Source organism: Enhydra lutris, unplaced genomic scaffold, assembly GCF_002288905.1.
Source record: "Enhydra lutris kenyoni isolate GAN:26980312 unplaced genomic scaffold, ASM228890v2 scaffoldscaffold4, whole genome shotgun sequence".
NCBI classification, from domain to species: domain Eukaryota; kingdom Metazoa; phylum Chordata; class Mammalia; order Carnivora; family Mustelidae; genus Enhydra; species Enhydra lutris.
In genome coordinates, this window is record NW_019154088.1 from 1,418,195 (window position 1) to 1,429,242 (window position 11,048).

At 37.7% G+C, this 11,048-nt stretch overlaps 1 pseudogene; it reads right to left on the bottom strand.

Moving 5' to 3' along the window:
- Positions 1-6,187: 6,187 nt before the first annotated feature.
- LOC111140669 lies at positions 6,188-7,109 on the bottom strand (annotated as a pseudogene).
- Between the last annotated feature and the right edge of the window lie 3,939 nt (positions 7,110-11,048).

An 11,048-nucleotide genomic window follows, 5' to 3' on the forward strand; every position in this document is an offset into this window, starting at 1 on the left:
CTAAGCGTAGAATCACAAAAGTGTCCCTTCCTCCAGCAAGAACCTTTGGGCCCTTGGCTGAAGGAGGTAATACCAGGAAATCCAATGGTTGGACATATGTTTCTTTCCATGAAAGTCTCCCTAACCTTTTCTCCTTCAAACAGCATCTAAGACCAAGGAGGAAGAGAGAGAAATGAAAAAACTTATCTCCCCATGTATAGGAATGGAATTTTACTTCAAATAGGAATCCTTAAATTTAGGGACTCCTCTTTGAGAATTTAGCACTTATTTATTTATTTATTTTTTAAGATTTTATTTATTTATTCGACAGAGAGTGAGATCAGAAGTAGGCAGAGAGGCAGGCAGAGAGAGAAGGGGGAAGCAGGCTCCCTGCTGAGCAGAGAGCCTGATGTGGGGCTCGATCCCAGGACCGTGAGATAATGACCAGAGCCTAAACAGAGGCTTAACCCGCTGAGCCAACCAGACATCCCCGAGAATCTAGCATTTAGAAATTACGTTAAAAGATTCTTTACAAAAAACATTTGATTTAAAAGCTACTTAAATATCGATGTTAAAGAAAAACATTAGTATCTCAGAAAATTAATAAAGGAAGCAGCTGATTTCAATGACTGCCTTAATAGCATATACTCCTGCAGATGGATAATGTCAACAATAATCCAGTGGTTCTCAGTCAGGATTGTGAATTGGAATTACCTGAAGCAGCTTAGTGTAAAAAGCACATTTCTGGGATTCATTCCTAGAATGCTAATTTAGCAAAGCAATGATAGATTCATATTCTTTGCATTCAAAGGCATCACAGGTGATTTTAATGTAGGCAGTCTTCAAGTTACACTTTGGTAAACACTATATTCTGTATTTTATTTACCTTATGTCAAAATAGGAAGGTGAACTTCATAAACACTACCGCAAAATTCAAAGAAGTTCCTCTATTTAAAACCTGTGGTGCAAGGGGAGCCTGGGTGGCTAAGCCAGTACCCTTTGCTGAGCTCCATGCAGAGCGTGAAACATACTTTAAAAAAAGGAAAAAAATGGTGGAATTTAAGAAACAAAACAAGAGAGTAAACGGAGAAAAAAGAGAGAGAGAGGGACAAACCAAGAAACACTTTAAGTGTAGAGAAGAAACAACTACCAGAGACGAAGTGGTTGATGGGGATTAAGGAGGGCACTTGTGATGAGCACCAGGTGTTGAAGGGAAGCACTGAATCATTATATTGTACACCTGAAAATACTACACTGTAAACTAACTGGAATTCTCTTAAGATTTTATTTATTTGAGGGGGTGAGAAAAGAGAGAAAGAGAGAGAATCACACAAGTAGGGGGCCAGGCAGAGGGAGAAGGAGCAGCAGTCCCTGCTGAGCTGGGGCTCCATCCAAGGACCCTGGGATCATGCTGAAGGCAGATGATTAAGCCACTGAGCCATCCAGGTGCCCTAAGTAACCGGAATTTAAATAAAAACTTAAAAAAAAAATACAATCTATAGTTCCCTGTGCACTGAACAATGACAAAGTCCCTACAAAAGCCCAAGTTTGGGGAAAACTGGTGACTGCCCACTCAAGTTTCACTAACAATTCAAGCAGGCATCTCCTCCCCTCCAGACAACTAAAATCCAGGGATTTCTGCATCTAAAGTGAGGGTGCAAGAGTCCACACTATCTTCATGGATCTGGTCAAAGCAAGATGAAGAGCTGGGCAGAGATTGCAGATAAGAGCCACTTGATTTAAATTAAAAAAAAAAATTAGCCACTGGATAGATCTACAAAATCATGAACACTTGTGGGATCTAGTACCTATCAGCATTTACTAGAGGGCTGGTTCTGTGCTAAGCATCCTACGTGTGTGTAGTAATAAGACAAAACACATAATCCTTGGAAATCAGAGAAAAATTGAGTTAATAAGGGAAGTGTTTCCTAACCATGAGGACTGGAATAAATGTCCCTCTCCTGTACTCAAATATCATGTTTATCACTATCATAGACCTCACATGACAGCATATTTTGTGACCGTTTCCTTGTTTTTATTCCACTACACTGAGAATGTGTGATCTAATCTGAAATATAGTAGGTCCCTGAAATTAACTGAACAAATGCATAGTTATTAGACATATCTTGATAAAAAATGGTTATCTCTATAATCTACAAAGTCAATAATCATTACACCAATAAAAACCAAGGAAATTAATCCTAAAGGCAGACAGATTTCCTTTTAACTTCTCTCGATACTTTTTTTTCCCCCCATGTTACCACACAATGGAAACACTGCAGAATCTGAAATGGCTATGGCGGGATTCTCCTCCCTAAAGAATGCAGTCTCAATTGAAATGGAAAACACTAAAAACTAGCCCCTTCTCGGAGTCTTGTTCTCAGGAACTCTCTGGAAGCCCTCCATTTTGGCATTTTAATTAGGATGACCTGTAAAACAGCACTCATCACCCCTCCCTGAAACAACCACAACTTATTTTCCCAGTCAGTTTTGGGACCAGACTGACCACAACTGCTGACTGACCCACACAACTTTGAAATCACTGCCCCATCCCCGACAGATATGCCCAAGGTCGGGACAAAGTTCCTGAATCCAAAGTTCTCATTCCCTACTTGCATATGCCAGGACATCACCACAATACAGGCCCCAGCTACAGGGCCCGAGGAAGGAGAGCTATACCAGAAGCCTATCCTGAGAACACTCAAGATGGGCCATTATGTGGGGCCCACCAAGAAGGAGCCTTGCAGGAACATCACACAAAGAGGGGCACTGCAGGAAGACAATATCTGGGGCATGATCTTCCACAAGGTGACCCGGCCAGAATGAAGACGCGATCTGGATCTTCAACACGACCTGGCGCCGCCTCCACCCCAGTGTGCTGACGGCTCACCTACCTGATGGAGATCCAGTGTCCCCGACAAGTGGCCGGTGACATCTAGGGAGTCTGCAACGGGAAGCAGGCCATGCCTTGCAGGAGTCTCTGCTGGCAAGCACACCCACGTTTGTCAGGAAGGCCTCCCTGCCCTTCAAGGAGCTAATAAGGCACATCTGAGGTCTCACACAGGCAGCCAGGCCTGGCCCCGGTGTGTGCTCCACCAGGGGCCGACCCTGCCCGGAGGCCTTCTGGACAACACCAGCCGCCTCAGCCCGGTGGAGCAGGAGACACGCAAGCATGAAGGCCCAAAGGAAGGCACGCCAGCACCACACCACCTCCGGAACGCTTTATTGGCGGCCCTCCCGGCAGCCCCCGCGGCCCTGGCCCCAGACTCCCTGCTGCGCCTGCACCTGGCTAACCGCAGGCTCCACCACAGCCTGGAGCCCTTGCATGTTCTTGCGGTGCAGACTGGGTGATGCTCTGGCAGACAGGTTTCTAGGACTGACTGCCTGCCTTAGCCCAACATTGACACCTGATGCTGTTTCTTTTGATGTTTATTTCAAGATTTCAGAGGCAACAGAAATGCCCTCCCAGCTGGGCCTTACTGGTCAGGAGGGAGGGGTCGGGGGTTGGGATAACCAACACTTCTTTCCCCCTTTGTTCAGAGGGAAACTCAAATGTCCCCGCAAAACTTTTAAATAAAGGCATTAAGAGGAAAACATGAAATAGACTCCCATAGACATGACGTTCATTTATAACGGGATTTAACCTCTAAAGACACAATATGTTTTCTTCCTTTTTTATTTCAATGTATTCTAGCATGTTTATAAATAAAACTTTTCACTTTCAGATTTTAACCTTGCTTTTGCTCTCTTCAACAATATAAGAATAAGGTATCATCGTCCTAAAAGCCATGTTGGTATCCACTCTTTTTTTTTTTTAATTTTATTTATTTATTTGAGAGAGAGAGAGAGAGCATGAGAGGAAAGAAGGTCGAAGGGAGAAGCAGACACTCCACAGAGCTAGGAGCCTAATGTTGGATTTGATCCTGGGATTCCGGGATCATGACCTGAGCCGAAGGCAGTGGCTTAACCAACTGAGCCACCCAGGTGCCCTCCACTCTTTTTTTAATTGAAGTATGATTGACATACAATATTTTATTTGTTTTAAGTATGTATTAGATTGTTTCAATATTTTTATACTTTATGAAATGATCCCCTAGGAAGTCTAGTTACTATCAGCTTACAAAGTCATTACTATATTCTTGACTATATTCCCTATCCTGTACATCACATCCCTGAGACTTATTTATTTTATAACTGGAAGTTTGTGTCTCTTAATACCCTTCACCTACTTTGCCCATCTCCACCCTCCTCACATTAGACAACCACCAGTTTTTTCTCTGTATCTGTAAGACTTTTTCTCTTTAGTTTGTTTCTTTTGTTTTTTTAGACTCCACATATAAGTAAAATCATACAGTATTTGTCTTTCTCTGTCTGACTTATTTCACTTACCATAATACCCTCTAGGTCCAGTCATTTTGTCTAAAGAGTAACAGTTCATTCTTTTTTAATGGCTGAATAATATCTATATCTATATCTATATCTATATCTATATCTATATCTATATATCTATATCTAGTTAGAAAAGTTGGAAAGAACTCAAATACATGGAGGCTAAAGAGCATCCTACTAAAGAATGAATGAGTCAACCAGGAAATTAGAGAAGAATTTAAAAAATTCATGGAAACAAATGAAAATGAAACCACAACTGTCCAAAATCTTTGGGATGCAGCAAAGACGTACACACACACACACACACACACACACCATTTCTTTATCCACTCATCTACCCTTGGACACAGGTTAGTTCCATATATTGGCTATTGTAAATAATGCAGTAGTGAAAATAGAGTGGAGCTTTTAAGCTCTTTAATTGTTCACATACACGGGTGTAATTTGTCATAAAATTTGACAAGTCCAAAGTCTGTAAAATCAAAACACAGTAGTATTGTAATAGCAAGCAAGAGGACTCTTGAGAAATTTATCCCAAGGCAGTTTTAAATCTGTATTCTTTTAGTTTTTATGAAAATGTGTGAGGTTACAGTCATATAAGAAGCCATAAGAACCCAGGAGCATACCTCTTATGGAAAAAATTGTCCAAAATTATTGGAAGTTTCATTCAGTTACTCAAGTAAACCAGTCATTGCTCAATTATCTCCTTTTGTTTTACGTTTCAGAATCAACATACAAGAAAATGGATTGAATTCTTCTATGATTAGTTTAGTTAATACAAAAGTTAACCCTTGCTTATGATTGTCCTTTTAGGATGCAAAGACATTTAAAAACTTAGAATAAGATTTGACTCTGTGGTACTCAAACACAATTCTTAATAGATCGACCAGGGACAGAATCAATTCAGTAAGATACAGTGTAGATGTGGTGTTTTTTAAAGTCTGTGGGTAAAACCTGATTAATTTCCTAATTCATATTAAGTAGCAACCAATAGCTTAATTTACACCATGAAATACTGAGCCATAAAATACAGGTTTTTCTCATGTGGAAAGTAACTTCTATAATTGAATTTCACTGGCATACATTAACTTTTTCAATAAAAAGATTAAGCATAATACCTAGTCTCAAGAAAAATGTGGTTTTTTTAAATCAATAGGATTTCATGTCTTTTTCCTCCTCACAGACTTTGAAAACCAGAGAAAGATTCATAGGGCATTTTATTCTCAGACTAACTTCCTTCTGCTGAGTATAATATCTTAAATGCCCATGAAGTGACAGCTCTCCCTATACTGAACTATGATTAGGAAATTAAAATGCAATTTGTATACATACTTTAGGCAAAATAAACTAGTAAGAGAAATTCAGTTTAACAAAGAGAGAAAGAAAATTGCCAAGTCCATTCCAAAGTGAATGTGTGGATTGAATGTGTATGTACATGTATGTCTGTTTACATAAAGTTACATATATTATATAGTAACTACTATACCATTATACTAATATGATATTGCAATGTCATTATATTATATTGATAAATTACACATAAAATACGATAAAATAATAATTATAATGTAATATATATCTTACATTATAAGGTAGCAATACTATAGTTCTATGATAAAATTTTATTTAAAGTATAAATTTATGTAGAATAAAACTATATACATGATTTTTGTTGTAATCCACAACTATTTCTCTGTAATATAACACAATACAAATTATATCAATAAAACATCAGAATGAAATCTTTATGCAGAATCCTATTAAAGAAAGGATATCCCCTGAATGAGTAAGAACACATAGGTCCAAGGAAAGCTGGAATTCAGTGAGAAGTCATGTGTTGGTTACCCAGTTTCTTCATAGCGGTTTTCATCTCTTTATTTCTCATTGTGTAGATAAGGGGGGTGGTTCAAGAGTAAAGTAAAAATGGTATAAAACACAGACAGGAGCTTGTCCACAGAGAACTGACTGAAAGGCCACATGTAAATGAAAATGCAGAGCCCAAAGAAGAGTGTGACTACCATGATTGTGCAAAGCAAGTAGAGAGTGCTTTGTATACACCACCAGCAGCACGCTGTTAGGCAGTGATGAGGATAACAGTGTAAGAGACCAAGAGGAACACAAAACAGTTCATGGACAGCAACCTACTGTCTGATATCATATGTATACCTAAGACATAGCTGTCTATGCAGGCAAGCTTGATCACGAGAGGAAGGTCACGAAGAAGCTGTCCACCTCATTGGGGCCACGGTAAGGTAAATTCACAGTAAAGGCTACTTGACTGATAGACTGCACAAATCCAATGACCCATGAAACCAACACCAGCCTCATGCAAGTCTGCTGGCTCATCATGGTCATGTAATGCAAAGGTTTGCATATCTGTCATAGGCCATGGAAATCAGAAGTACTATGGCAGCCCCACCGACAAAGTGCAAGAAGAAGAATTGAGCCATACATCCTCCAAAGGAGATGAGCTTTTGATCACTAAGAAAGTCCCTGATCATCTTGGGGGTGGCAAATGAGGCTAGCCATATATCTAAGAAAGATGATTTCCCAGCAGGAAGTACATAGGAGAGGAGTGCAAGTGGGAGTCAGAAATTACAGTGACACAAAGATCAGGTTATCCAGCACAGTGACCACATAGATCCCAGAGAAAAATATAAAGAAAAAATGCTGGAGGTGTTGCGAAGTGCAGAGTCCATAAAACACAAATTCTGACACAAGGAATAACTCTGCAGCTCCATTATCTCAAGTTTTTGTGTCCTGAATCTATATAAAGAAAAGAGGTGGACATGAAAGGGCCTGTCAACTGGCAGGCACATGAAAGTGATCACCTAAATCTCATCTGAATATAATTTTAATTTGTAAGCCATATATAAAATACAATACAAAAACAATTAAAGCCAAGCCCAACAACAGTTTGCTTGTCTCCCATGTTAAGGCTGCTTAAAATCTTGCTTTTTAAAATTTTTTACTACCCACTTTATTAAGATAAAATGTACCTACCTACCAAAATTCACCCATTTTAATTGTAAAACATAATGATTTTTAAACAAATTTATGGAGTTATGCATCCCGTCTCCACAATGCTTGCTTTGAAATCTTCACACTCTAGTCTCCTTCACGGACTTCTGATAATAGTGGGAACTATCTCCTCCTTCCATATTCATTTGTTCATTCACAAGCTCACTCATTCAGACCATGTCTATGAAACACTGACAGTTTTCCATTCTCACTTAATTCAGTTAATAAAGCCATCAGTACGAAAGGAAATAAATCAATTAACCTAAGGCTCATACAGTTCCCCCGATTCCACATTTTTATTACTGCTCTTGTCATCTCTATTGATCAATTAGGTTTGGGATTAAAAAGCCAATGATCCAATTCATTTGTAGACTTCTTGTGTATAAACTACTTATGAAAATATTTTAGAATGGCTTCAATGAAAGAAATATTTTCCAAAACCTCTCAACATGAGCCAGAGCATAAAACCTATCCAATAATTTCGGGGAGGGGCTAGCTTTCACAGTATACATGAGTACTAATAAGTTCAGCATTTGAGTATGAATGTAGTTCTGAACTTGCAGAAGAACGGGGATGGGATGGATAGGTTTCATTATTAGTTTATCATGAGTGATTAGGTGGTACCCCAGTTTTCTCACTAAGAGTAAGATATTGTATAAACGTTTTAATAAAGACATTGAACAGAATTCTTCATGAGTAATTTCACAAATGATGCAGAACTGTCCTTTGTATGAACTTTTATTATGTTGGCCCTTCACTAAAATGAAGAAAAAACATGGAGTAATAGTTTGGGAAGGCTTCTTATGGGAGCTAAAGTTACATGTTCCAGATCTGAAATATTCTAATGATGTGAACATGATACTGTGATAGAATAAAATATCTAAAGGATTTCATGTTTATTATACCTGTTTTAGTGAACTTGAATAGCACCAGTCTCAACCAGGTTTTTGTAAGGATAACAGAGACTCAGATTCTTTTGTTCCTCTTAAACTTTTATAAATGGATTATATTAAAAGATTTAATTGCAAGACTTCTTAGGAATAGGTGCTATCCTTCTTTAGAATGGGATTATAGCTTTGCGCAGTGGCAGTATCGTAGCCAATGAGGTTTATCCGAGGCGCGATTATTGCTGATTATTGCTAATAGAATGGGATTATATAGCTGAAGTTAAACAGTGCTGTGTACACAATGGGTATAATCATAATTCAGGATGTCTTCACAAGTTTTGTTAGATGACTCTGACACTAGCTAGCATACATTATTACAGACCATAATGGCTGTCCTTTATTGGTATACCTTTCCTCTATGGCCACAAAAGTTTTCACATGTAAACCTAAACATAATTGGGTTTCATTTAGTGTGTTTTAGAAATTAAATGAGTGGAAACTCAAAACAATCAAATGGAAAACTCAGGAAGCAAAAAACAAAGAAATCTTTTTACTTGCCATTGAATTAAAGATGCTCTAAAATTAGATATTCATGATAGTTGCACAATTCTGTAAATGTGCTATAAGTCATTTTATTATACAGTGGTAATGAGTAATGTTGTGGTATGTAAATTATGTCAATCAAGCTCTTGTAAAAATGGATGTCTAAAGAAGTGGGACTAAATGAACTTAAATAGGGCTCTGATTTCAGAAAACACTTCATGATTTACAAAGGCATTTTAGAGGTTTTTAAAATATTAAATTTATAATCAGAAACAAATGAGATTGATTTTGTATACCTGCAAATGCTACTTAGGAAACAAATATAACAATGACAAAATTTGATTTTACCTGACAAGTTAATGTTATTTCCTCCAATGATTTTAATGTAAAAAGTAATGGAATGAATTGGTCTCTGGTTGACTTGTATGTTCAAACACACATTCACTAAATGTCTATCAAAGGCTGTTTACTAACCTGGAGTTAGATGCTCACTGCTGGTGCTGCCAGTCCCTCAACTTATATTTCAAATCTACACCTGAACAGAACTTATTTTTTATTAATTTTTGAATTTTTTATAAACATATAATGTATTTTTATCCCTGGGGGTACAGGTCTGTGAATCACCAGGTTTACACACTTCACAGCACTCACCATAGCATATACCCTCCCCAATGTCCATAATCCTACCCTCTCTCCCTGAACAGAACTTTTTTTTTTTTAAAGATTTTATTTAGTTATTTATTTGACAGACAGAGATCAAGTAGGCAGAGAGGCAGGCAGAAAGAGAGAGAGGAGGAAGCAGGCTCCCTGCTGAACAGAGAGACTGACGCGGGGCTCGATCCCAGGACCCTGGGATCATGACCTGAGCCCAAGGCAGAGGCTTTAACCCACTGAGCCACTCAGGCGCCCCCGTGAACAGAACTTTTGAAAACATATGTGTTTTTTATTTTGTAGAGGATTTAAAAAGTTCTTTCTCCTCCTCCTCCTGGAAAACAGTTCCAGAAAATCATCACTTTAAGAAGTTAGAGGACTTCAGATATGAGTCTTCTTTGGACTTTAGATAGAAATATCTATATTCTCACCCCCGACAAATTAACAATCCCTTAAAGATGGGACATTGATAGCCAATTACCATAATGGAGCTTGAGGAATATGTTCAAGTGGAAATTTTTGCTAATAAGTCACGTTCATTTCCCTGAGTGACAAAGTTAGAAAGATTTTAAAGATGTCAGATTCTATGAACACAGGTACAATTATTTTAATAGTTTAAGCAGGATAATATGTATCTTTATCTGGTTAGTACACTGTAAAATGTACTTTTCCTTTAGACAATAGGTTAACAAGTTGCATTTTAAAATATACTGAAAATCTGACAACCTTGCACATTATTCTATGTAACTTTGATCAAGCACAATACTTTGGGACATCACATTGGTATGTGCTAAAATATTTGCTTTCTTCAGATTCATATAGTTATGAATAATGAAATCTCCTGGTGTCCAGGCTACTTTGCACATTATTTATAATTGCTATCCACTTACCTCCCCAAATCATTTTGAAGTTAATTCAGGCCCTTCTGCTAAAGGCTGCATGCTGATTACAAATATCTTGAATGTTCTGATGAATGATAATCACATTTACAACTATTGACATGACATCAATTCCATGTTAGGTATGTAAGCACAATTACATTTATAAGATATTTCACTGCCAATTCAGTATCTGGGTATAGTATAAAGTATCATTTTCTATCTTGGCTTTAGGTAGTTTATTTCACGTAAAAGGAATCACAAAACTTTTCTAAGTTGTTTCTCTACTTAAAGCACACAAACCATAAATGATAAAGAAAAATTGTAGAAGTAAACTTTGTGTATCAATGTTATTTGTTTTTGATATATAGTCATTATTTAGGTACAAATAAACTATGTCAAGCCAAGAATAATGGAGAAGCTTACGACAGCTAAAACAAGTGAATATTTGCATAGAAGTAGGGAAATGTTGCCTAAACATGATGACTAATTTTATGTGTCAATTTAGGAGAGTGTTTTTGGATGAAATTAAAGTTGAAACAGGTGAACTCTGAGTAAAACATATTTTCCTTCATAAGATAGGTGGGCCTTATCCAATCAGCTGAAGTCCTGAATAGAACAAAAAGACTCACCTTCCCAAGCAAAAAAGAACTCTCCAGTACATGGTCTTTGATTTCATCTGTACCATCAGCTCTCCTGG